Source organism: Rutilus rutilus (assembly GCF_951802725.1).
Source record: "Rutilus rutilus genome assembly, chromosome: 15".
In the NCBI taxonomy this organism is placed as follows: Eukaryota; Metazoa; Chordata; class Actinopteri; order Cypriniformes; family Leuciscidae; genus Rutilus; species Rutilus rutilus.
This window is the reverse complement of record NC_140220.1, coordinates 8,115,476-8,142,840: the sequence shown is the minus strand read 5'-3', so window position 1 is coordinate 8,142,840 and position 27,365 is coordinate 8,115,476. Positions and strand designations below refer to the sequence as shown.

General features: G+C 36.6%; 2 long non-coding RNA genes across 3 annotated transcripts; one reads left to right on the top strand and one right to left on the bottom strand.

Annotated features, from left to right (window-relative positions):
- Positions 1-16,949: 16,949 nt before the first annotated feature.
- LOC311305608 lies at positions 16,950-19,918 on the top strand. 2 transcript variants are annotated; one of them, XR_014630034.1, is made up of 3 exons: positions 16,950-17,736; positions 18,410-18,511; positions 19,090-19,918. It is a non-coding gene; the product is annotated as an uncharacterized lncRNA (long non-coding RNA). The 2 variants fall into 2 exon arrangements; XR_014630035.1 differs by having other exon boundaries at positions 16,950-17,751.
- A 3,094-nt stretch (positions 19,919-23,012) lies between these two features.
- Positions 23,013-25,373, bottom strand: LOC311305500. The gene is made up of 3 exons (XR_014630016.1): positions 25,003-25,373; positions 24,170-24,271; positions 23,013-23,128 (listed from the first exon to the last, which is right to left on the bottom strand). It is a non-coding gene; the product is annotated as an uncharacterized lncRNA (long non-coding RNA).
- Positions 25,374-27,365: the final 1,992 nt, after the last annotated feature.

Here is a 27,365-nt window from a genome sequence, read left to right as displayed (position 1 = left end):
ACAGTAGTGGCCCCAAAAAGTATTTGGACACTTAAACATGTATGACTTTTTGAATATGTTTCTAAAAAAATTTTTTACTGATGTGCATCTGAGAGCAACTCGTTTTGGTGCGGTCTCTTTAAATACAATTGAGACACTTCATACCCCGCCCCCTCTCAAGGTTGCAGAGGTTCAACTCCACCCCGTTTCGGCCATTTTTGTAGTTTGATAGCAGAGATACGATTATCTAGCGGCACAGAAACTTTTTATTCACATGTTATTAACAAAATGTCAACAACGGAAGACTTGTCCAGCCAGCCTTACATGTTCGAGCCAGAGTCGGAGTCGGAGCAGGAACGAGATGAAAATGAAGACGACGAACCTGTAGAACAACGTCTTCATATGGATGTATCGCACTGGTGTGTACTGTATTTACACATGAAACTTTGGTCTTCCGACATTTTACCACCGTGTCGATTTATTTTGATTAATATGTGCGAGGGAGAGAGAGCAAGACAGCGTCTAGTTTGGAGATGGTGATGTCTTGTTTACACTTTCGCCTGGCTCTGAAGAGAGAGAGTGAGCGCGCGCGCGACCGGGTCTCTCTCTCTGCTCGTTCTTTCAGTTAAACATGCGCCCTTGTCACAAGCGCGGCAGTTTATCTACATTAGACGGTGTAATGAAGCGTGTGGGTTACTACATCCAACAACCGAACATTTTAACTTACCCTCTCGTAACTTCTGTACGGAAGCGTATTGCATTCACTTGAGGAAAAAAAATCTACTCTGTTTTTCTGAATTAATGACTTAATTATCTCAGAATTACGAGATAATTTTCATGAAAAAAAATTTTTTTGCTCTGTTTTTCTGAATTAATGACTTAATTATCTCAGAATTACGAGATAATTTTTTCTTGAAATAAAAATATTTGCTCTGTTTTTCTGAATTAATGACTTAATTATCTCAGAATTCTGAGATAATTAAGTAATTAATTCAGAAAAACAGAGCAATTTTTTTTAAATGAATAATTATCTCATAATTCTGAGATAATTAAGTCGTTAATTCAGAAAAACAGAACAAAATATTTTTTTATGAAAAATTATCTCAGAATTCTGAGATAATTAAGTCATTAATTCAGAAAAACAGAGCAAATATTTTTATTTCAAGAAAAAATTATCTCAGAATTCTGAGATAATAAAGTCATTAATTCAGAAAAACAGAGCAAAAAAAAAAATTTTCATGAAAATTATCTCGTAATTCTGAGATAATTAAGTCATTAATTCAGAAAAACAGAGTAGATTTTTTTTCCTCAAGTGAATGCAATACGCTTCCGTACTTCTGCATCCTTTAGCTTGGACTACAAAATTGCAGCAAGAAATAAAAATGGCGGATTGCTCGAAGTGTTGGGCCGGAAGTCAATGTCCTTATTTGGCAGTTCCGCTGCAAATACTGTGACGTAATAGTTCAAAAAACGTCATAGATAACAGAAAAATCGGAACAGGTTGAAAAATATGACCAAAACAGAATATAAAGATATCAACGAAGCACCTGAAGAGAATAATTTCATATTTTCTGTACTTCTAAAGTAAACACTCCAAATATACAACAAAATGCATTTAAGGGCTAAAAAAGTGCATTTGGCATGATATGTCCCCTTTAAAAGAACCTTGTTATTTTCTTAGAGTGAAGAGCATTTTAATAACTTAAAGAATGTTTTTTTTGGGGGGGGGTTAGGGTTCACTATAAAGAACCTTTTTGTGCAATGGAAAGATTGCATTGATATTAAAGGTTCTTAATGGAACCATAGATTCTAATACACAACCTTTAATTTTAAGAGTGTAGCTTCAGCAGAAGGTATTAAAACATAAACATCACTGTAATGCTCTGCCTGAAGTGGCTCATGACAGTAACAGTATAAGACTGGTGAAACTAAATAATGAGAATAAGCTATTTTATGATTTGTAACCAAGTTACTGTATATAGTTCATTAAGATGATTGGAATTAATTTAATTTAGCTAACTGAATATTTAGTTAAAAGTTCAAACAAAAAAATAAACAAAATAAATTAATACAAATAAATGATGTTTGAAATATATATATATATATATATATAATTAAAAAAATTAAATAGTAAATTTAAAAAAATAAATTGCCATGATGAAAAATAGTTACAAATTAAGATAATTTTCTAAGCTAAAATTCATTAAGCTGACTGGACTTAGTTGAATTTAAATTGGGAACTATTTACTTTCGAATTAAACCAGAAATAAATTATGATATTTAAAAATAATTATAATAATGTAAATGTAAATAAAAATAATTAGCATAGTAAAAACAGTAAAATAAATATATAAATACATGCAATAGGTTTGATGTATTGCAATGCATGTGTGGCTAAAATGTTTAGGCATTACTGTTGCAATACTAAGAACATAAAATCTAAAATAAAAAAAATGGTAAGTCCTACAATGTTGCCAGAGCACAGTAAAAAAGAAAAAGAAAAAACCTTGACAGTGCAGTAATATACCACCACAGCTCGAGCGGACGGCCCTGACCTGCTCTCTCAGCATAATATAAAGACCTGCAGTTTCACCTCCATAAGGACTGATCAGAAAATAAGATCCTTAAAATGTCGCATCTATCACAGGAAGTACAGCCTTCACCATTGGACCATCTAATTCTACTGACAGGCATGACTGCACACACACACACACACACACACACACACACACACCAGCATTCTGGTAAGTCGGAAGTGAGGTGATTTGTCTGTGAAAACAAACCAGGGCCGGGCATGAGGCATATTACCACTCAGGGCTGAGAATGATTGCAGGTGATGATAAGGTCATTGTAAGTCAGATCGATTTGAGAGTGTGAAGGTAAACACTTCCAAAGCTTTCCTGCTTCATAAAGCACAAACATTGAGTCATTGTACACTGCTCAGGTCAGTGATGATGTCTTCATGAACAGGCCAGCTTGTTTAATTGAGCTCTGACCGCTGCGGTAAATACAGAGTGAAGTGGAGTCTTCGGTTCAGTAAGCATGTTCTCATAGATAACTCATGGATCGGTGGTGTGGATGGACTCTGGATTAAAGATGAGAGATATGGATTTGCCATGGTGTTTTGGTTTGAACACCTGCTGTAAGAAAAGAAGAAGGAAAAAAAACACCCAAAGATGGCCTTATGTTTAAGCTTAATGTTTAAAATTCATCACCCAGTTGGGACAAACTGTTATTTATTTATTTGTTTGTTTGTTTGTTTATTATTTTACTGTCAAAAAAGTACTTGATACCGCACTGAGTACACATTTATACAAACATTTATTTAAATCCTTTTTTATTTTTTTATTAAATTTAAATAGTTAATTAGGCCTACATGCATTGGTATTGCAAATGTATAATGCAACTGCATTTAACAAGGAAATTCACAAGGAAATATCCACATTTTAGTTAACTTAATTGTTTGTGCCTTGCCATGTTTCATTAATCTTTATTTTCTCTATTCTTGATTCATTACTCTTGACATTTGGTATGGGTATTAAGTACTGTTGCCATTGGATATTCAGTTAATTTATTTTGTAATACCCAAAATGTACATTAATGTACAAGCCGTTGCCAGCATCTGACCTTGACACAAGTTAAAAACATGACCTTTATGCCAGGAAAAGTCTGGTTCAGATTTCTATTTTTCAATTGAGATTCTAATATGATTCTACAGAAATTAAATTGAACTTTTTTACCCGTGGTTGATGGATGCAACTTTTTATACCATCAGTTTCAGCTGTATTAACAGATGGATGGGAGATTTGATCTATCCTGATGAGTGGTCCTATTTCAACAGTGAAACAGTTTGAGAATAGGCAAAAAACTATCAAATGAAATAGCCGTGAATGAAGGCAACAGAGGACGTGATCTTTGTAAACCCTACGCAAACCCGGGAATGTTTTGGGGTAATAATAAGACAGAATGTGAGATGTAGCATCCAGGCATCCACAGTCACATTATACTTTTAATTTTATTAGAATTGTAGAATATTAAGAAGCACAAGGCAGTGGAACAAAAGGTTTTTCAAGGACTTTAAGCTACAAATTCATATTTAATGGTTCATATTATTTGACTTATGATGCAATAAAGCAGTATGTGATGAATATTCACAAAGACATTTCATGAAATTGTTGCAACATCTTTTTAAAGGAATAGTTCACCTAAAAAATTATATTTTGACATTCTTTATTCTGTGAAACACAAAATTAGCTGTACTTTTCAGTAGTGCTCATTGACCAAGATTTTCTATGAACAATGACTAAAAATATGTACTACTTTCATGATACTTTTATGATATTTTATGTCTTTTCTGGAGCTTGATATTGTAAATTATCACCCTTTTTTTAGTGTTGGCTGCCGACTTTCTGCAAAAGACCTTTTTTGTGTTTTTGGTTGAACTATCCCCAGAAGTCTTTTAAAAAAGCACCTCACTTGAGGCCTCAAGATCCAACATTATAGTTTTATATCAGTTTAACTGCCATGTTTGTCTTAGATTGCCATGTATGGTTTCCAACAACAGATCTGTCCTCATGTTATTCTGTTAAGGCTTGTCACCATCAATCTCGTCCCTGAGAATGATTCGCATCTAGAGGCCCTCAGCCATGACTAAGAGGAGCTTATATCCTCTTCAGCTTATATGCAATGTGACACTGTGATTAAAGTTTAATACTTGTGCCAAGGTGAGATTATCACAGGGTCCCAGAGTTTGAGTTCTGATGCATGCAGTGCTCTGAGCTTGAACCGTTTTGCCTGGCAGTATGGCACTGAACAAGTCTCTAGTGTCCTCTTCAAACAGGAAGCCAGTGGAGTGTCTGTTTTTGCATTTTTACCTCCTTGTCAGAAGTCTAGCTATTTCACGTTAGTTATTTCACATTATTACTATTGCTGTTGTTGTTGTTTATTTTACCCCTTAGTCTTATTTAAATGTTCTTTCTGTTTTTGTGTCATAATACATATGTATGTATGTAGAGCTCCTGAAAAACCCCAACAAATTCCTTGTGTGTTTGCGCACACTTGGCAAATAAAGCGCATTCCGATTAATATGTTGAGCATTAGCATCTTTATGTACCAGTTTGTGCAGCTTTTGTTAAATTTGTCAGCATGATAATCTTTGATTTCAGTGTTTACTTGATATGTACACTCACCTAAAGGATTATTAGGAACACCTGTTCAATTTCTCATTAATGCAATTATCTAATCAACCAATCACATGGCAGTTGCTTCAATGCATTTAGGGGTGTGGTCCTGGTCAAGACAATCTCCTGAACTCCAAACTGAATGTCAGAATGGGAAAGAAAGGTGATTTAAGCAATTTTGAGCGTGGCATGGTTGTTGGTGCCAGACGGGCCGGTCTGAGTATTTCACAATCTGCTCAGTTACTGGGATTTTCACGCACAACCATTTCTAGGGTTTACAAAGAATGGTGTGAAAAGGGAAAAACATCCCGTATGCGGCAGTCCTGTGGGCGAAAATGCCTTGTTGATGCTAGAGGTCAGAGGAGAATGGGCCGACTGATTCAAGCTGATAGAAGAGCAACTTTGACTGAAATAACCACTCGTTACAACCGAAGTATGCAGCAAAGCATTTGTGAAGCCTCAACACGCACAACCTTGAGGCGGATGGGCTACAACAGCAGAAGACCCCACCGGGTACCACTCATCTCCACTACAAATAGGAAAAAGAGGCTACAATTTGCACGAGCTCACCAAAATTGGACAGTTGAAGACTGGAAAAATGTTGCCTGGTCTGATGAGTCTCGATTTCTGTTGAGACATTCAGATGGTAGAGTCAGAATTTGGCGTAAACAGAATGAGAACATGGATCCATCATGCCTTGTTACCACTGTGCAGGCTGGTGGTGGTGGTGTAATGGTGTGGGGGATGTTTTCTTGGCACACTTTAGGCCCCTTAGTGCCAATTGGGCATCATTTAAATGCCACGGCCTACCTGAGCATTGTTTCTGACCATGTCCATCCCTTTATGACCACCATGTAGCCATCCTCTGATGGCTACTTCCAGCAGGATAATACACCATGTCACAAAGCTCGAATCATTTCAAATTGGTTTCTTGAACATGACAATGAGTTCACTGTACTAAAATGGCCCCCACAGTCACCAGATCTCAACCCAATAGAGCATCTTTGGGATGTGGTGGAACGGGAGCTTCGTGCCCTGGATGTGCATCCCACAAATCTCCATCAACTGCAAGATGCTATCCTATCAATATGGGCCAACATTTCTAAAGAATGCTTTCAGCATCTTGTTGAATCAATGCCACGTAGAATTAAGGCAGTTCTGAAGGCGAAAGGGGGTCAAACACAGTATTAGTATGGAGTTCCTAATAATCCTTTAGGTGAAAAAGAGAGAGAGAGACAGAACTAAAATACGCACACGTGCAAACTTTTTATAGGGGGTGCAATTGGAAACAAGACCCATGGCTGTTAATGTGGTATCGATCCAGTCTGCTCCACTCCAGCATAAGCACACAGGGTCAGAGTCAGTGTGTCACACATCACTGCAGAACATATAAAACACACTCACCTCACTGATCTGCCCTGCACCTCATTTACACTGGTGGGATTATTTCATATGAGCAGTGACCTGGTGACCTATATATATATATATATATTCTTTTTTTTTTTTTATAGAAAAAAAAAAGAAAAAAAAAAAGGAAGGAAATCAGCATATTAAAATGATTTCTGAAGGATCATGTGACACCGAAGACTGGAGTAATGATGCTGAAAATTCAGCTTTACCAAATAAGTACAATTTCCAAACATATAATGGAAAACAGTTATTTTCAATTGTATTTATATTTCACAATATTACTTTTTTTTCTACTTTCAAAAACATTTTTAAAGAATCTTATCCAACCACAAACTTTTGTCTATACTGGATTCAAGTATGAAGCATTAAGCTTTAGATGAGAAGATTTTGAAGAACCTTGAGAAATATGTTCAATAATTGAGCAATAATCGATTCCTTCCAGCTCATCCAACTGCAGGAGAAACTGACAGTCTGGCTTTTGTTGAAGCTATTGGGCTTTCAGTTAGTTAAAGTCTTGCATTCTAATCGCAGTCTATAATCAGTCCCGATTAGAATGGATACAGCGTGTGGACAACATCTTCTCTGAAGATGACGGTAACAGCTGGTCGTCTCTGACTTTGAAAGGCAACAGATGTAGAGACATGGTGAGATACCACAACAACAGTCAGGACTGAATAGCAAAGCAACATAATGAGAGGTCAAAAATTGTTGGAGCAGTTTACTTTTTACTACTATTTAACTAATTTACTAAAGCATATATTCTGATATTCATTTAATATTTAGCCTCCAGAGAAAACTGTAACAATTCCAGTTTCTGTATCATTCTTGTCAGAATAAAGTCATTCACATTATTTTCACATTGCTGTTGCATCCAAGCCACAGTTACTATAAGATTCCGGTCACATGTCCAAATACAACCTGATTGATTCTATCCATATAAGCACTCAAAGCAATAAGGAAGAGCCTGGATCTTTACAAGTTAGAAATAACCTTTCCATTGTGTTCAAAAAAGGCCAAATAAAGAGAAAAGTCTCTAAATAACTTGACTGTCACTATTAGCGATACTATTTCACCCCTATAGCTATAGCAAATCTCTCCCCCTGTAATAATATGCCTGAAATAAGGTATTGAAATAAGGTTAAATACCTTATTTCAGGCAACCCATCGACTTCCGGACGATGGAAGCAGAAGTGCTAACATGCTAACTACATCATCCCTGCAGCACTCTATGCGTATATGTGTCTGTGATGTCACTGTTTATGGGCGTGGCTTGTCTAATGGTTCCCATGGGGAGAGATTTGCTCTAATAAGTCACTAGCTTATTGGTTCCATATCAGAACATACACCCTAATCAAGAGAAGATCAGAGGCACTGAGATATTAATGTAAAATAGTCCAGGAGAGCAGCTGTAGTTCAGTGTGTAAGAGCAGCACTCCATGTGTAAGAACACGCCTCCAAACACGCTTGAAGCACCTCTTCTGAATGCTACTGATGTGTCTTTGATCAAAGTGAGCTTTTTTTTTTTTCCTTTGTAGTCGTTTTTGGTGAAGTATGACAAGGATTCATTAAAAAAATGTTAAAAGCATTGAGTGAAAATCATATTAATTTGGAATGCTATTTCAAAAAGCTCAGACTTTTAAGAAATTATGGCACTAATCAAAGGGTGATGGGTGCTCTATCACAGGTTTTCAAACTTGTTGATTCCAGGAATCCTCAAAATATTCTTTAAACTTTTTATTTTTTTTTATCAAACCAACCTCAAAATGTTGAACAGTAGGCCTACTGCACTTTCATGTAAAAAGACACATTTACTGTCTATGTAAAATAAGTGCGTTTCATTATTAAAGACCAGATAACTTTGAGCAAACGTTCTATTAACGTTACTGGAATGATGTTTGTTCATAAATCTCAGCCAAAGTTCTGAGAAATGTCTCTGTTAGCTCGGTGTGTGTTCAGCACATTTCAACTCACTGTTAAATGTATGCACATAGCTAAACAAAATGGCAATCTTCTATCTAGAGACAAAGGCCTGTGTGGAGCATTAGCATTTCCCTCACATACTCTTAATGGATTTCTGTCAACTAAACTGTGTTTACCATTTTCTCAGTGCTCTAAATAAGAAAGTGGTGAAAAACAATTTCCCCGTTTCATTTTTGCCATGACAATCAATCAGATTAGCCTCTCTACACACTGACATTGATTACTTCAAATATACATGAGATGCATAAGAAATATCTATGACTGTATAACTATAAATGTAAATGATATAATATTGCAGCCTTGCCAGTATTTTAACACAATAGAAGCAAAGACAACTGCCAAATATCTCATAAATATGTTTACCTACTAACACTTCTCTGTTTCCTCAGTCATCAGGCTGCGTGTGAATGGAAGGGATGAGAGAGACGGATGAAGATGCAGATCCGAGCAGCTCATGATTTATTTGACAGGTGTCTGGAGTGTTGCAGGTTTGTTTTGTGTGTCTTCCTATTGAGTAATGCCTGCTACGACATTGATCTGATAAACTTGGGTACAACATGTGTACGATGATGACAGCTATTGCAATAGTGGGGACTTCCATTTAGCTTCCTTTTGCCTCGTCTGTGAGATTCATTTTCGCGAACTGGTTCTTTCGGACAGTTCGTTTCAATGAATTGGTAAAAAAAAAAAAAAAAAACGATTAATCGGTTCCTTACGTCATCACGCAATGATGTCACTTCGCACTTTTCTAAAAAATCAGTGTCATCAATGAAACATTCAAATAAAGTCATTTGTGTCAATGCATATATGGCTGATTATTGCCTTGCATTCACTTAAGTTAAGGGTGTTTGTGGTCCCAGTTTCATTCGCGGATCCTTTATGTCGGATACGACTAGAGAATCCTGCATCTTGGATAACATTACTAAAGGTTTTGCTCCTACAGCACACATTAAAGACATTGATGCACAAACGTGGTCTCCATGTCTAAAGTATATAGAATAAATAAACTCTTATAAACTCCTCAAAAGAACAATTCGTTTAAGAATTGGACATCACTGGTCTGTGCTACTGCTGTCATCCCTGTTTTGCTTCTGATGTGATTAACTGGCATTAAACATCATTGTATTCTCACCTGCTCTTGGGTCTTCATGTTGATCCTGACTTGGCAGTATTAGTATGCAGAGGAGCTGTATGGTTTCAGCGTGTCCTGAACCACGCATGAGAGAAGAGGCTAGAGACAGATAACTAAAGGTCAGGCTGACCTCTGAACTGCCTCTGATTCTCTGTAGATTGCTCTGTTTACATGACTGGCAGGGTTTTAAGTGAAGAACCTTTGCATCAACCTTGTTAGAAAGTATAGAGTAATTATTTTGTGTTTTAAAGTATTGTGTTTGATTTTATTCTGAAAGTTGAACTGGCTTTGTCTGAATACTAAAAATGCTGAAAAAAGGCAGTATACAGACGTAAGACAGACAGCTGCGTCCCAATTCAGAGGCTGCATCCTATGAAGGCTGCATTTGAAGGCCGATTGTGTCACAGCGGTGCGGCGAAGGCTGTCCCAATTCGAAGGCTCCTTGCAATTTGAATGCAATGAAGGCTTTCCTGTAGCTCAAATAGTAGAGTGTTGGCGCTTGCAATGCCAAGGTCATGGGTCACAGGATTTTTTCAGCTTGCTCAAATTTCTAATGATACAAATGTTAAAAAAAATATATATATCAAGCTGGTTAAATGGTGACATAAGATGCAAATATATATAATTCATACTCTTTATTATATACAGAAATTAACATATTTTGAACATCTAACATATTTAGTGAACACATTTTGTGAACCCTGATTGGTTTTCATACAGTTTAATATAACTTTCAAAAAAGTCCAATTGCCACTTATCAACAGGAGCTGTCACAGTTAGAAGAACAGTCCTCCGTAGGCTAGACCATCCCATTAAACAACGCTCAGTACGACCTTCGCGGCCTTCGAAGGATGCAGCCTCTGAAGTCCAAATCCTTCGAAGGATGCAGCATCTGAATTGGGACACAGCTAGCATGCCCAAATTCTTTTCTTTTTTCTTTTTTTTGAAGGCAGCAAAAAAAAAAGAAGAAGATATTTGCTGCTTTTTCAATTCACTTAATTGAAATTATTTGATAACACAATTATAAAAGTTTTTCCCACAACTTAATTGTCCAATCCACTTTGTAAAATCTGTAAATGGAGTTGTATAATTGCATTGGCAGTACATGAATAGGGTTTGTTGGCAGTAACAGAAGCTGGGTAGGAGATTTCTATAGCTTCCAGCTTTGCATGGGACTGGATGGGAAGGGTAAATGTTAAAATTAGGTTATATTTTACACTACCGGTGAAAAGTTTGTAATCATTGCGATTTTTAAAGTTTTTTTTTTATCAAAATAGAGTACAACAGTAATATTGTGAAATATCACAATATAAAATAACAGTTTTCTATTTTAATATATTGTAAAATGTATGTAATTTATTAACAGCATCATTACTCCAGTCTTAATGCGTCACATGATCAAGAAATATTTCTTCTTATCAGTAATGTTTTTGCTGATTTATATACAGTATTTATATATATCACATCAATGTGAGTGTGTGTGCATAGTATATATACTGTGTATATATACATACATAAATACATACATACATAATTACTGATATACTTCTGGAAATCACAGGCTAAAGTTAGAAGTTGACCACAAGCGCACAAGAGTGCATCTCCTGATTGAACTCTTACAGGCAGGAGAAAGCAATTAATTGGGTTCATCATGGTCATGGGTTCATCCATTCTCTTCAAGTGCCAAAGAAAGTCACCACTCAAGTGCCAGACTCTCTAGAAATGAACTCTTATCTTCAACACAGACTGACAAACAACTTAATTCTCTTTATAGGAAAAGATTCCTTTTTTTTCTTGGGAAGAAAGTGCTGCTAGTTTGTTCAGGTCCTCAAAGAGGCAAACTAAGAGTGCTGATATACAGTACACTGGGACTTTTCACAGTGTTTATCAGTGGCAGTCTGTGTTTGTGCGTCACAGACTCTTTATGAGTAAGACACTGAATCATTAATTTGTTCAGAAACACTATCTATGAATAAAACAAGTGTGAGTCATTGAATCATTCACTCAACAGAATTGTTCAAAGACGCTGATTCATTCAGCAACACCACTACTGCATATTGTTTAGAGACATTTTGCATTCTCACATTTGGCAGGTATGCTTTATCCAAAGCGAATTATTTTGCATTCAAGGTATAGCCTACTTTTTATTCATTCATGCATTCCTTGGGAATCGAACCCATGTGAATGCTGTTGTTATTCCAGGGAATTGGCTACTTTTGCCACAGGTAGGTAGATTTATTTTTCATGCAAGGTAAAGGTTTGACATATTGCATTCATTTTATTTGAAATATACTTCTATTGAGTTACCTGACCTATTTATATTCTATAAATAATCAAATAAAATTTGATTATGAAATAATTGGAAGATTATTTGGTTTGGGTTAGTCAATTGGTCACTAGACAAGTTTTGTTATGCAGGTCTGGCATCTGGTTAGCACCATGCTCTACTGTTTAAGCTTGGTTCTGCTGTGTTTTTTCTTTTTTTTTTCTTTTTTCTGACAGAGAAAAATAAGAGACAAAATAAGCTAATTGTGACTAAAATGTAGGTTACTAAATGTTAACGTCTTATTTGTTGAACTGTTAGATATTAAAGCAATATCACACTTGCAGTCATGCTGTTGTTGTTTCTGCTTATGCTGATCGGGAAGTGCAGCACTCTTACTTGTGAGATATTGCTAATATAAAAGAGATAATGCTGATGGATTTGGAACTAGGGAATTACCTAGAGTAAGCTATGAGCATATATATTAAGCTTTGTTCATGTTCTCAACACAATTAGACCTGAACTGTAAATGCCATGATTACAATAAAATAATGTCATGACTTTGCCGACTGACAGATCACTTGCCTAAGCAAGCATTTTTCTTAAGTGCCGTCGCCCTTTTGTATTCGTCCTGATTATTTTTAATCACTTGCAGGTGTTTTTGCTTGCATTTGTGATTGGCTAAATGTCGTTGCTCATGGCAACGGTAACAGGTGCACGGGTGCAACATTTAATTCAACAGGGGAATGAAATCTTGACATCACTCCACAACATTTATATCCCTTGAAATAAAATAAAAAGATATCGCCTAGAGAATGTACCACTTCTCAAGGTCTTCAATATTCAGTTTTTTCCCCCCACCTTTGGTCCATTAAAAAAGACTTTTACTGCTCAGCAAAGATTTTAGTTTTATTATAGTGAAGGGAAATTCCATTTCTTTCACTATTAATCCATTTTTAAGATTCAATCAAGCGTATCTAAGAAACTAATTGCTATCTTTCCCCTCACTAAAACCTATTCGATGTCAAACGCCTTCTTACACGCCTTCTAAACTTTCCCACAGCTCAAACTGCCCTTGTTCAAATTCATTTGATACCATATAATTTGACTTTAGATGTGATGGTGCTGTATAAATGAAAAGTGCTTTTTTTTCATCAAATAAGTAGTAGCTGGAAGAGGGTTTGTTCAGTGGAGATATACTCTATATGTTAAAAAAAAATAACTACCGGTACATAAGAGACAAGTTAAAAGCAATGTCAAACGTGGATGATGAGGAGGAATGAACAATTATAGAAGGAACACAACTTCAAAACAGAAGGAGACAGAGAATCAGTTCTCATTTGCTCTTTCTCTGTTGCTCAGATTTCCACAAACCTCCTCTGAGATCTCTCTCTCTCTCTCTGTTTTCAATTTCAAAGTACTTAAGGATTTTATTGGAAGAATTGTTTTGATTATAATATTTCAAAGGAACACACACACTCATATATGCTACATACAACTCCATAATGTAAGTCAATTGTCACAGTTGTCTGCTGCTGTAACACCCGCACACCTTTCTCGTTCTCGCTTGCAGATGTTTGTGAGGAGACAAAGTCTTGTCGGGTTTGCATAGGTGTATTTATAAAATGTATATATTTACAAAAAGGTGCATAGAAACCATCCTACATTTGATCTAAGATCATTTCTCAAATGTGCGTACACGTGATTCTCTTCCAGATGTGAAATCTATAATTTACAAATGATCCTGAAATTGTGTGAAAAAAATTAAATAATAATAATAATAAGAAAGTTTAGAATCTCTTTTAAAAAGCATCTAAGATAGGACCATTGGTGCACCCGATCGGTACACTTTGAAAAAGAGTCTTCACATGTCCTCCTCCAGCAGTGATTTGCTTCTGTGAAGTGAGTCCCAGCAGTGCTGATGAATAAATGAACAGAACTCTGAAATCTATAGAGATGCTTTGAAAACTGTAGCTTTTGCACTGTCACATCTGCATGGCAGCATAAAATGAGAAAAGATGATAGAAAATCAGTGTGGAGATGATGATGATTTCTGATGCATTTTAGTACTGACTGACATTCTCATATAGATGCAATGATGTGAGCTGGGGTTTTCAACCTTTATTTTATCATATTAAAAAATCTAGATTTTTTTCACTGTAGCATGTTATAATGTTCATTAAAAACAGACACTAAAATAATTGCCTTAAATAATGCTTATTGGTACATTAGATAATGTTCAATCAAATAGATACAAATTTCATGCAAGTTTAAGACAATTCATGTTTTATGTACCTCTACAGATCCTTGGTTGAAAACCCTGCATGTGGGCCATTAAGTTTTGTGGGACTTTTTATGTTAATTTGGCCTCGGTCATGAAGCACGAGCAGAATGGATTTCAGTCTAAATCTTTCACAGAACCATTTTTACACTAATTGAATGTGATGTTTCGTGAATGAGGCCCATTCAACCTTACTCTCTCTTCCCTTGAGCAACTAAAATGTCTTTCTGTTGAAGTAAATTCCTAATTGTTTGTGTAAAGGTTGTATTGTTATAGCTTTGATAGACATTATGCATTCAAATATGGTTGATTTTGGACCTGAGAGAAATTCACCCAGTAATGAAAATAAGATACCATTACAAATTTGTGGCTTTTTAAATGTTTTTGAAAGAATTATATTCACCAAGGCTGCATATTGTTGCTGATTGGATGGATAATTGGAACGTGTTCCTCCTGAACTTTGTTAATAAAACATAATTTCTGATTATATTATCAGCATAACAATTTGACATGAATTTCAAAATGTTTTAGTATTTATTTTGTTCCCCTTTTAATTAATAACAACAGCATTTCAGCTTCATAAACAAAATGATGATCATATTCTCCAGCATGATCTGAGAATGTCCCAAAGAGAATCTTCTGCTTCACTGGAAGCAAGAACATCACACTTTAACTTGTTTTAAGGCCACATTTACACAGCAACAGAATACGGTTGTCAGTCCTGGATTTAATCCTTAATACAGTTACGTTCACACGCAATTTGGTTATTTACAGGAGTGACAACCACATTTTATAACCGAACTCACACCCGTTTTCAGGTCTTACAACCGCATTCTTGAAAAACGTGTGCTGTGTGAACAAAACTAGTCGTCCGTCACATCACACAGTGCGAGAGAGCTCCGCAGAAGTAGCAGTGCTTCACCTTCTGAGAATATAGTTCCCAGTACGGTTAGAGGATGGCTGTGTCTCATCCGACCTTGTTATTTGTACACGCTGTGACTATACAAATCACAACATGTAAATAGGAAAATGTTGGCGTTATTTTGTCACTGGGAGCAGTATGCTAGCTGGAGCCGTTTACCTTCAGTCTTTGTGCTAAGCTAGGCTAGCGGTGGGTGCGTCAGACAAAGCTACGGCACGCATGGAGATGAAAAGGGTATGTATGGACTTATCTAGCTCTGGGGGATACGGCGAATAAGCTAAAGTCCCAAAAAGTCGGCGTGTTTCTTTAATGAAGATTTGACAGATGAACTTTTGTTAAGAGCCCTTTAAAAAAATAAAAGAATACAGGCTTGACTCCTGTTGCATGTCTATACAGACAGTATTTGAGACACTACTTTAAGTTGCTGTGTAAACAGGACATTTCGAGACACACCTTCGAGTAAATGCGGTTGTCAATCCCAAAAACTGACAGTGTGAATGTAGCATAGAGACCATGTAATACTGCAGAATCTTACTCATTTCTTAATTTTATTTCATGTTCTTTGCTTAAACGTACAGTATGGAATTTTTCGCCACTAGGGGTCGCTAACCTCTTACAATAACAAAGGCGTAGTTTGATGACACAACATTTGCTAAGAATTATGGATCTTGTCGTCAACGTCAAGCCGACCGATCTAATGATGTTTATGGATGACTGAATACATCGATGTTTTTATCATGACTGTGATATGAAGCAGTTCGGGATTGCTAAGAGACAGCTATCAGCTCCACACGCGACGCGAGTCCCGCGGATATAAAAAGAATAAGGACATTTCATTCTACCGAACTACACGCAAGTGCAGAATTACAACTCACAGGTCAGTTTATTAGACAAATTAAACTTGTGAGGTAACGCAGCGCTGTTTCACTTGGTCTAACATTACACTATCACACTAAACTGCATTTGAATGTGTTGAAATCAGGGCATGTGAGCGGAGTGGAGCGGTGAGAATCTCCGCTCATCGCTCACTGAACTGTTCACCCCTCCGCTCCCCCGCTCAAAGCTACATCAGGCCGCTCCGCTCATTTTCGCTCAGCGCTCAACGCAGTTTGCTTCGCGCTCCACTCAAATCACCCCCGCTCGCTCCAAAAAAGGAAAAAAAATCTACATGCATATCACTTGTAGAGGTCCCCAACCTTTTTTGCGCCACGGACCGGTTTAAAATCAGACAATATCAGACACGGACCGGCCTTCAAGGTGTGTGGCGGATAAATACAACAAAAATGATTAAAATGATACGACTGGCATAAAAACTGGGGTATTTTTTTTAAATAGCCTATAATAATAAACGTGAATCCAATGTGTAGGCCTACTCGCAACTTTATTAACAGCGTCCTCTAACATCGCGCAGGCAAATGAGAAAGTCTGAAAACAAACAAAATGCCCCCAAAAGAAAAAAATCTCTATGTTTTCAGTGCTGATGCGTTCACGTAACATGTAAGGGCACCTAAAAGCTGTCACAACGAACCGGCAAAATGATTATGAATATGTAAAATATAGCAGAAGACATTTTAATTTTTTTTATGTCTGTCGGCTGGAAAGATGCTGACTCGTGATCTTCGCAGTAGTGAACGCGCCTAAGGAGAAATGCACATTTCATACGGGAGAGCAGTCTGTTTTCTTTCGTTTTGAATTGTTCTGTTTAAAAGTAGACATTTCAAGCTTTATATATATGTCTCAGGTGCAACCCTGTATCACATGAAATACGTTCTGAGGAAACTATTTAGCAAATCGCAATTACGTTACATGCCAACATATAAGCAGTGCTATTACGTTGGTCCTTAACCTAATATAAGCAGTGCTATTACGTTGGTCCTTAACCTAATATAGCCAATCTATTGCAGTGCTATTACGTTTGTCCTGAACATAATACATCCAAAGCAGGTTTCTTTTCACACGTAGCAGCTAATTCTGTTCATTTTGTTTTAATTATTTACTCCCTTTTTTCTCATTGGGCAACAAAATATTATCTATGCCAGGGCGAGTCAAATGGCGGCACCCAGATCATTTTTATCTGGCCCTCAAACTGGTTTTTGATGTTTAAAACCCCTCGCAATCTGATATCAAAGTCCCCGCAAAGGTTTAGCGCGTTCAGCGGTGAGTTTAACAACGCACGTGATCATTCAGCGGTGAGTTTAACAACGCACGTGATCTCACGGCAGTTCGTGATATGGTCACGTAATTTAATCTATTGATTCGTGCCACGGACACGTTTATTTCGTTATTTTCGTAATACCAGCACGTTTTTTTAAACTAATGTATTTTCAATGGGAAGCGTCTTTCGTGATAACAGCACGATTCTTTCTGCCTGGCTGTCGGCTGCAGCAGAGAAGCTGTTTAATCAACATTTATTCACGAGATCTTATGTATTTTTATGTATTTTTTTAATGTTATTATTTCGGTCTTATTGCCAGGGAAGCTGGATTGCTTTGCTGTTTATTGATATTTTTAAAATTATATTTTATCAGTAGGAAATCGCGCTGAAGAAGTCTCGTTCCGAACACATCGCGATATTTGGCATCAGTTCACGTGTGTCAGATGTTGGTAAGTAAATACCTAAATACGCTATCCTAATAATGTGTGATATCATGTCTTTTCTGTTTGTCGATATTAATCTGCCATTATATCTGCCATCTCCACGGAGACTTTGCGTTTCATTGCTTTCTAATTCAAAACAGGGTGATTAACACTGCCTGTCACGTGACGTGCTATAGGCCTAGATATTCATATCAGATTAAAAATAGTACAATTAGTTACAAAGTTGTATTTGTAGTAGAAGCACAGTAAAAACAACACTTACCATGCTTTTACCACGGTAACATTAGTTTTACTGTGATAAGTGTAGTAAAAAGACAGTAATCACAAAACTTACCATGCTTTTACCACACTATTTGTAGTTTTAATGTGGTACTTATTGTAAATGCACAGTAACCACAACACTTACCATGCTTTTACCACAGTAACCATAGTTTTACTGTGATAGGTGTGGCAAAAGGACAGTAACCACAAAACTTGCCATGCTTTTACCTCAGTATTGATAGTTTTAAAGTGATATTTGTTGTAAATGCATATTAACCACAACACTTGCCATGCTTGTAAGGCTTTATAATGTAACATCCAATATTTGTAAGGTAAATCAGTACTTTTCCCTTTAAATAATCCTATATATTATACATAATGATATTCTTTTCTCTTTTCTCAGCTGAAAAGACCAAAAGGGCCTTTCGGACTCAGTCAGCCCATTATTGTTTGAGGAGAAGTAAACGGAGGAGACGGACAGCTGCAAAGGCAAATATTCGCAATGGTATGTATGTGTTGGTTTTAACCCTAAATCAAACATTTTATCAAGCATTTGTTGTTTCTTAAAACTTTCCTCACAAAACCCATAGCCCAATCAGTACAAACATAGACTGAAAGTCTTAATAATTCACAAGATTTAACAAGTTGTCAAATTCGGACGATACTCGTACATATTTGTATACTCGTACACAATCCTGCAGCTTTTACTCCTACTGCTGTCATTGGCTACTGCCTCAATTCCTGTACATATTTATTGCGATATTTGTAAATCAGTTGCGCCACTTCTTGGAAAGTTGTCGGATGTCACACACACTGTCAGAAAGTTTATATTAATTGCAAATTGGTCTCCGTCTGTTTATGTTCCAGTGATACATGATGTCTCTCCACACCTCATAACCTACCTCTGTTTGCAAGAGTGGAAAAGCTTATCTATATATCTATATATATATCTAATATTATCTATATTTTTATGATTATTGCTTGCTATTAAAGACATACTTTTATTCATAGAAATGCCCACATATCAGTGAACTTATTACATAAAAATGCTTTTAACATTTAATTATGCAACACTCTTTACAGAAAACATATCCTACAGTTATAAACTCACAACGTCATCATCAAGTGCTGTGCTGGGCACATTGGGCAACAACTGTCCTCCAACGTATTCGATCCGTGGCCAGGTTCTTCACATCTTCCCATGGGACACTGACATTCTTCAGGTCTTCGTGAAACATCTGTCTCTGTGTCTTCCTTGGTCTTCCCTGTCTCCTGCATCCTCCTGGCGGTGTCCACTTCATCACTGTGTTTGGGTGTTGTTGTTTGGGCATGCGTAGGATGTGTTCAGCGAGGTGCACCCTTTGCTCTGTCACAGTTTCAAGTCTTCATGTGAAGTCTCACTCCTCCTCAGGATCTCTTTGATATATGCAGAACCAATATTGAAAATAGTGATTTATCTTTTTCCATATTGTTAAAGCATTTTGTTTTCTCTTTTCAGCTTCATAAACTGTACTTGATTTCTGCCTAATGCCTTTTTCAAAAAAGTGTCAGTGCTCATCAGGTGTTTTGCTAAAGGACATATTCATTGCATAGTTACAATAAAAGTGACCAATAATCACAAGGATATAGAATGAAAGTTGAGAATGTAAAATGTTGTGCTTATGTTTTTGCCTATTTGTTATTTAAAGCGAAGAAACAAATGTATGTTCACATAACAAACTTTAATCTCATCTCTTGGTTTGTAAATATATTCAACTTCATCATGGCAATTTTTTTAACGTTAATGTATGTGTCACTATAATAGATTGCTCCTGTATCTGGATATTTTTAATTAACTGATTTTTATACTGTTGTGCAGTAGTTTTGGCACTACATTTGTCTTTAAACAGTTTGACATTAAATATTGGAATAAGCTTTCAAAATGGTGTCCATTCATTGTGCTTTTGTTACATTTATTTGAATATAATTGATATACCTTTAATATACTATACATACACTGTAAATGTTAGAAGCACTTTAGTACATGTAATTATCTTTAATTAAAATACTGCAAAACTACCCCTGCTGTAGGACATTGCTTAGAAAAAAGTTTCTCTTTCAAATTTATTTATGCATCAGTCTAAGCAAATTTGTGTCATTGATCATGTGACCTCGTTTTTGGATGGTAACCACACAAAGGAGTCTTTTGTTTTTAAATATGAGTTTTATAATTTAATTAGAAGGAATGCATGTTTAACAGCCTAAATATAAAATATTTAAGGTATCTATCCCCGCAGCCGGAACCAGAAGAGATCTGTCATCATTTACCATAAATGGGCATGTAAGTGTGATGCATCTGTTCAGCTGGGTTGTTATTGGCTTTGACTTTATCGCAGAACTCGCTGTGATTGGACAATCGTTTAACCCATATAAAACGGCGCTTCATGTTACAAAGTATGTTTTGGTGTTATTATTACGTTAGTTATACATTAAGCTAACTATAAAGTGTCTCTATGTTGTGAGAAATTACTCCTTTACCGAGATCCTAACCCTAACCCTAAGCATGTCTGCACATTTCAATGAACTACAGCTCCATGCTTTCTGTTCCATTGATAGAATGACAGAGATATGTGGGTAATGTAGTTTAAAACGTTTAGTAATAAAACAATAAATGTTAAATAAATTATATATTTAATGGACAACTGGATATCTAAATTTGTTCATTGTGCAAACCTTTATGACATATATGAGGGACAGGCTGAAATTTGATATTTTACTGTGAGCACTTTAAAAATAACCTTTATGCCAGCTTTCCATATATGTCTGAAAACTGTGACCAACATTATTTATTAAACATAGTATAAGCAGTTATCCAGCCGATTTTCTCTTTGATACACTAACCAGACTTTGAGTTACAGCCATTTGAAATGTGCATTTGTTTGCTCTTATGGGGGCCGTTGCTGGGCCCTGGGGGTGGAAGGACAGTATAATCTACACAGATCTACACATACTATTACTATTACACAAGGATAATGCACCATTCAGTAAAACAACAAAAAAACAGTGCCAACATTTCCTTTTCACCCCCTCTGATTGCTGCTTATATTCCTGACATCAGTGATATATAGAGTATACTAGAATGATCAACATGGATCATCTTCAATTAAGCGTTAAGTATTTATAGCAAGATAGCCCACTGTAGCCTCTTGTTATTCACATAGCTTCCTTTTATTTCACTGGAAACTGGCATACATGCAAGTATGTGCAACTTTTGTTGCATTGTTGTCCCAAATATCATTAACCAGATCTAAATTTTTATGTCCCAAGTAAAAGAATCATGGTAATTAATTATATTTAGTTATTTATAAGTTATTAATTACATGTAGTTATTTTTAAAGAAATAAGAAATTGCCCTGAGGATGGTCGTCTGACCGAAAGCTTGGCTATTAAATTTGCTGAAAGGATTCAAGTGTGCAGACAGTTTTATTTATCTTTTGAGATCTTCAGTTTTGTTTGTCTGGCACCTTGTTGTTCGTGAGTGCGGTGTTATCCTTTCAAAAAGAAATAAGAAATTAAAATTTCTCAAAAGAAAATGTCTATTTACTGTACCAAACACCACTTTCAATACACAATAGTCATCATACTTTATTAAACAACACTTTATTGGAGGACAAAGCATAAAGTTGATAAAGTAGCATAAAGACAAATGAGATTCAAGATAAATAAAAATGTGTCTTCAAAAACACGTTAACATCATAGGAATCCATTCACAGCTGCTGAAGCCACAAAACGAGTGCCAGATAATCATATTCAGTCACATATGATACAGAAAACAGATTTGATATTGTGTTGGAAAATAATGATTCATTATCACAGCTAAACTGGTTTCTTGCTCTTCCCTGTACATGTCTCTATCGTGTTCGTGTTCTTCTTCCTCGTCTAAACAGTTTGTTCAGTTGAAGAACAGAAGAACAGAAGATGTGATCACTGATGTGGTGTAGCTTTTTCTCAACCAGAGGAAGAAGAAGTCTCAACATCCCATTGTCAGGCGTTCTCCAGTCCTGGTCTGAAAGTAAAACAAAAGACAGAAACCATTCAAATAAAGTTGTTTAACGGACAGTCGGGTCAGCTTATGTTCTGCGTTATTTAAAGCAGTGATGGTTTACTCTGGCCCTCAGCGTCCACTGTCCTGCACATTTAGCTCCGACCTCAAACCCTCCTGCCTATTGTCTAGAAGTAAACCTGAAGACTTGGGTTAAAATTTTCAGATGTGCTCTATTAGGGTTGGAGGTTAACTCTTAACTAACCTCAAAAAGTAGAATGCAAAGGGCCAGAGTTGCCTGTTCCTTACAGAAATTTACAAAGCAGCAGTCAGTACGTTATATAATATACACATTGAAGTATTGTATTATATATATATATATATATATATATATATATATATATATATATATATATATACACACACACACATATACAAAAATATTACAGCACAAAATAGGCTAAGTACTGAACAAAAACAGTTTTACCCATATCAACAGCAACATATTTTAAAAGATTTTTAAGAAAGGCATGGTCTCTTTTGAGCCTTTGCCAGTGATGCTTGTTTTCTTTCCAGACAACATAATCTTCTGTCAATTGTTTCAAGAGCTTCACTTGGTCAAAAACCAAGTGATAACCTGTACAATGTAAAATTGTCAACATCAAATTATGTACTACATATTACAGCATTGTTTCAATACAAGACATACCAATGGACTCGCGCACTTTTCTGTCTTCTTTGGGCACCAGATGTTCCTTCCTCACCCGAAACAAAGGACTTATTCGATTAGCTTGCGTTGATATAAGGGCTGGTCTTCCTTCTCTGCTGTAAAACAAGATAGTCTCGACTTACTCTATGTGCAATTACTATTGTTCTTGAAACACAAATTAAGACAGTTATAAATAAGTTAATTTACCATATGATTCAGGAGAGAACATTTGATGAGTAAATACTGATTGCAATATTCTAGAAACTTCACCTGGGAAGTGCTGATCACGGCAAGATTCGCTGCGACTCACTAGTAGCTCTTGTAATGGTTGGCTCTTAAAAGAGCTGTTGAGTTTGATATTGGTAGAGCTTTAAAAAAAGGACTAAGTAATCCTGCAAAACAGAAAGGAAGGTCATTTTAATACATTACTTGCAAATAGTCAGTTTATAACTGTAGGATATGTTTTCTGTAAAGAGTGTTGCATAATTAAATGTTAAAAGCATTTTTATGTAATAAGTTCACTGATATGTGGGAATTTCTATGAATAAAAGTATGTCTTTAATAGCAAGCAATAATCATAAAAATGATTTACATGCAAACGGGACAGTTATATATAAATAATCGAGTATCTGATGTCATGTGACAAGTCAGATAAGCTTTTCCACTCTTGCAAACAGAGGTAGGTTATGAGGTGTGGAGAGACATCATGTATCACTGGAACATAAACAGACGGAGACCAATTTGCAATTAATATAAACTTTCTGACAGTGTGTGACACTTTCCAAGAAGTGGCGCAACTGGTTTACAAATATCGCGATAAATATGTACAGGAATTGAGGCAGTAGCCAATGACAGCAGTAGGAGTAAAAGCTGCAGGATTGTGTACGAGTATACAAATATGTACGAGTATCGTACGAATTTGACAACTTGTTAAATCTTGTGAATTATTAATAATAATAATAATAATAAGTTACATTTATATAGCGCTTTTTCTGAGACCTCAAAGCGCTTTACATATGGAAGGGGGGAATCTCCTCAACCACCACCAATGTGCAGCATCCACTTGGATGATGCGACGGCAGCCATATTGCGCCAGAACGCCCACCACACACCAGCTTACTGGTGGAGAGGAGACAGTGATGAAGCCAATCAGTATATGAGGATGATTAGGAGGCCATGATGGACAGAGGCCAAGGGGCAAATTTGGCCAGGATGCCGGGGTTACACCCCTACTCTTTTTCGAAGGACATCCTGGGATTTTTAATGACCACAGAGAGTCAGGACCTCGGTTTTACGTCTCATCCGAAGGACGGATTAAGACTTTCAGTCTATGTTTGTACTGATTGGGCTATGGGTTTTGTGAGGAAAGTTTTAAGAAACAACAAATGCTTGATAAAATGTTTGATTTAGGGTTAAAACCAACACATACATACCATTGCGAATATTTGCCTTTGCAGCTGTCCGTCTCCTCCGTTTACTTCTCCTCAAACAATAATGGGCTGACTGAGTCCGAAAGGCCCTTTTGGTCTTTTCAGCTGAAAAAAGAGAAAAGAAAATATCATTATGTATAATATATAGGATTATTTAAAGGGAAAAGTACTGATTTACCTTACAAATATTGGATGTTACATTATAAAGCCTTACAAGCATGGCAAGTGTTGTGGTTAATATGCATTTACAACAAATATCACTTTAAAACTATCAATACTGAGGTAAAAGCATGGTAAGTTTTGTGATTACTGTCCTTACTAAACCAATCACAGTAAAACTAAGGTTACTGAGGTTTAAAGCATGGTAAGTTTTGTGGTTACTGTCCTTTTACCACACCTATCACAGTAAAACTATGGTTACTGTGGTAAAAGCATGGTAAGTGTTGTGGTTACTGTGCATTTACAATAAGTACCACATTAAAACTACAAATAGTGTGGTAAAAGCATGGTAAGTTTTGTGATTACTGTCTTTTTACTACACTTATCACAGTAAAACTAATGTTACCGTGGTAAAAGCATGGTAAGTGTTGTTTTTACTGTGCTTCTACTACAAATACAACTTTGTAACTAATTGTACTATTTTTAATCTGATATGAATATCTAGGCCTATAGCACGTCACGTGACAGGCAGTGTTAATCACCCTGTTTTGAATTAGAAAGCAATGAAACGCAAAGTCTCCGTGGAGATGGCAGATATAATGGCAGATTAATATCGACAAACAGAAAAGACATGATATCACACATTATTAGGATAGCGTATTTAGGTATTTACTTACCAACATCTGACACACGTGAACTGATGCCAAATATCGCGATGTGTTCGGAACGAGACTTCTTCAGCGCGATTTCCTACTGATAAAATATAATTTTAAAAATATCAATAAACAGCAAAGCAATCCAGCTTCCCTGGCAATAAGACCGAAATAATAACATTAAAAAAATACATAAAAATACATAAGATCTCGTGAATAAATGTTGATTAAACAGCTTCTCTGCTGCAGCCGACAGCCAGGCAGAAAGAATCGTGCTGTTATCACGAAAGACGCTTCCCATTGAAAATACATTAGTTTAAAAAAACGTGCTGGTATTACGAAAATAACGAAATAAACGTGTCCGTGGCACGAATCAATAGATTAAATTACGTGACCATATCACGAACTGTTAAACTCACCGCTGAATGATCACGTGCGTTGTTAAACTCACCGCTGAACGCGCTAAACCTTTGCGGGGACTTTGATATCAGATTGCGAGGGGTTTGTTTTAAACATCAAAAACCAGTTTGAGGGCCAGATAAAAATGATCTGGGTGCCGCCATTTGACTCGCCCTGGCATAGATAATATTTTGTTGCCCAATGAGAAAAAAGGGAGTAAATAATTAAAACAAAATGAACAGAATTAGCTGCTACGTGTGAAAAGAAACCTGCTTTGGATGTATTATGTTCAGGACAAACGTAATAGCACTGCAATAGATTGGCTATATTAGGTTAAGGACCAACGTAATAGCACTGCTTATATGTTGGCATGTAACGTAATTGCGATTTGCAAAATAGTTTCCTCAGAACGTATTTCATGTGATACAGGGTTGCTCAGGTGTGTGAGGCAAGTAGGCTATACGCTGGTTCATTCATGAGACATACTCCAGGTTCACGCCGGCGCCTTCGTATCGTGGTTATCTATTTTCTAATATATTTACTTCTTATTAAATCCAGACAATTGGTTGATGAAACCTTGATTAAAATTAAGATACAATTAATACAAAACGAAATTAAAATTAAAGACAGGCTTTGTGCTTTCTGTTTGAGGTCTGAGTGAAAGTTTTAAAGCAGTCTTAGTGCCGCTTTCAGAGCGCTCACGTCCGTAACGGAGAACTGTCCCGTCCATAAATATTTTTTTTTTTTTTTGTATAAATTTCTAAATAAATGTGACTTATAGTCCAGTGCGAGGCTAGGCCTATGTTTTTTCTTCTTCATGGCGCATTTTTTGACTGATGCGCCTTATAGGCTACTCCGGAGCGACTTATATTGATAGGCTACACCGGTATGAATTCTCATTTTACTTTTTGAACTCCATTATTGAGGCGAGTTTTGCCTGAAAATAGTCTACTGTTGATGACTGTGCAAGACAAATGGATTCAGGGTCAGGCTTGACTGAGCATGCTTCAGACTCGTGGTGTGAGCGGAGCGGAGCGAAATTGGAGCGGGAAATGCGACGCTCCGTCCATTTGAAATTGCCGCTCTGCGCTCTGTCCAAGATCCGCCCGCTCGCGCTCCCCGCTCGCTCCCGCTCCACTCCGCTCACATGCTCTGGTTGAAATGTATGTGTTAGTTTGTCTGTATGAGACTAGCAGTGAGCTAGATCAACATTAGAATAACATACAGATCATATTCTAACATTTTATCATTGTTGAACTATATAACATTGATTAGTTTTATGTAAATGTGCTCACCTGTTTAATAAAGTACATGTAGGAGCGGTCGAAGTCTCGGACGTGGAGCTCTCGTTTATATACTGTCTATGGGAGCTCTCGGCATCTCGAAAACACCGCGCTGATATTGATTCTCGTTTTAGTTCTTTTTTATCCAAAGTCTGCTTGCCATGGTCCATAATGTTAGAACGAAACAACAACAGCGAGCAACAACAGACATTACGAACTACACAGTTGTCCATGTCAGTCGCCTTGGTTACTATCAGAGGGCTCTGGTTCATAGCTCTGGTTGCTATGGCAGTACGAGCGGAAACCAGGGACAACGCGGATATGACGCCATTGACGGCGACAAAACGGAAATAAAGAAACGGGACGTGTCTTCGAATTAAATTACAAATTTCTCCTGGTTTGAAAGTTGTTGGAAACAGTCAGGATAATGTAAGTACACAACAAAAAAAAATATATAACATAGATATAGTGATTTTTGCTATTTTTAAAGCAAAAAAGTTACATATTGTGCCTTTAAAGCTGCAGTCCGCAGTTTTTCCTCTTTGTCGCCATCTCTGTTCGAAATCTGCAATTGCAGTTATTCGCGGAATTATCAACTGTATGTGCGTTGTACCTCGGCATGGCACAGCGCGGATGAATCCAATGTTTTGAGGAGAATGTGCGGCTGTCAATCGCCGCGCCGGTGTGGATCCTGTCATTCGCAAT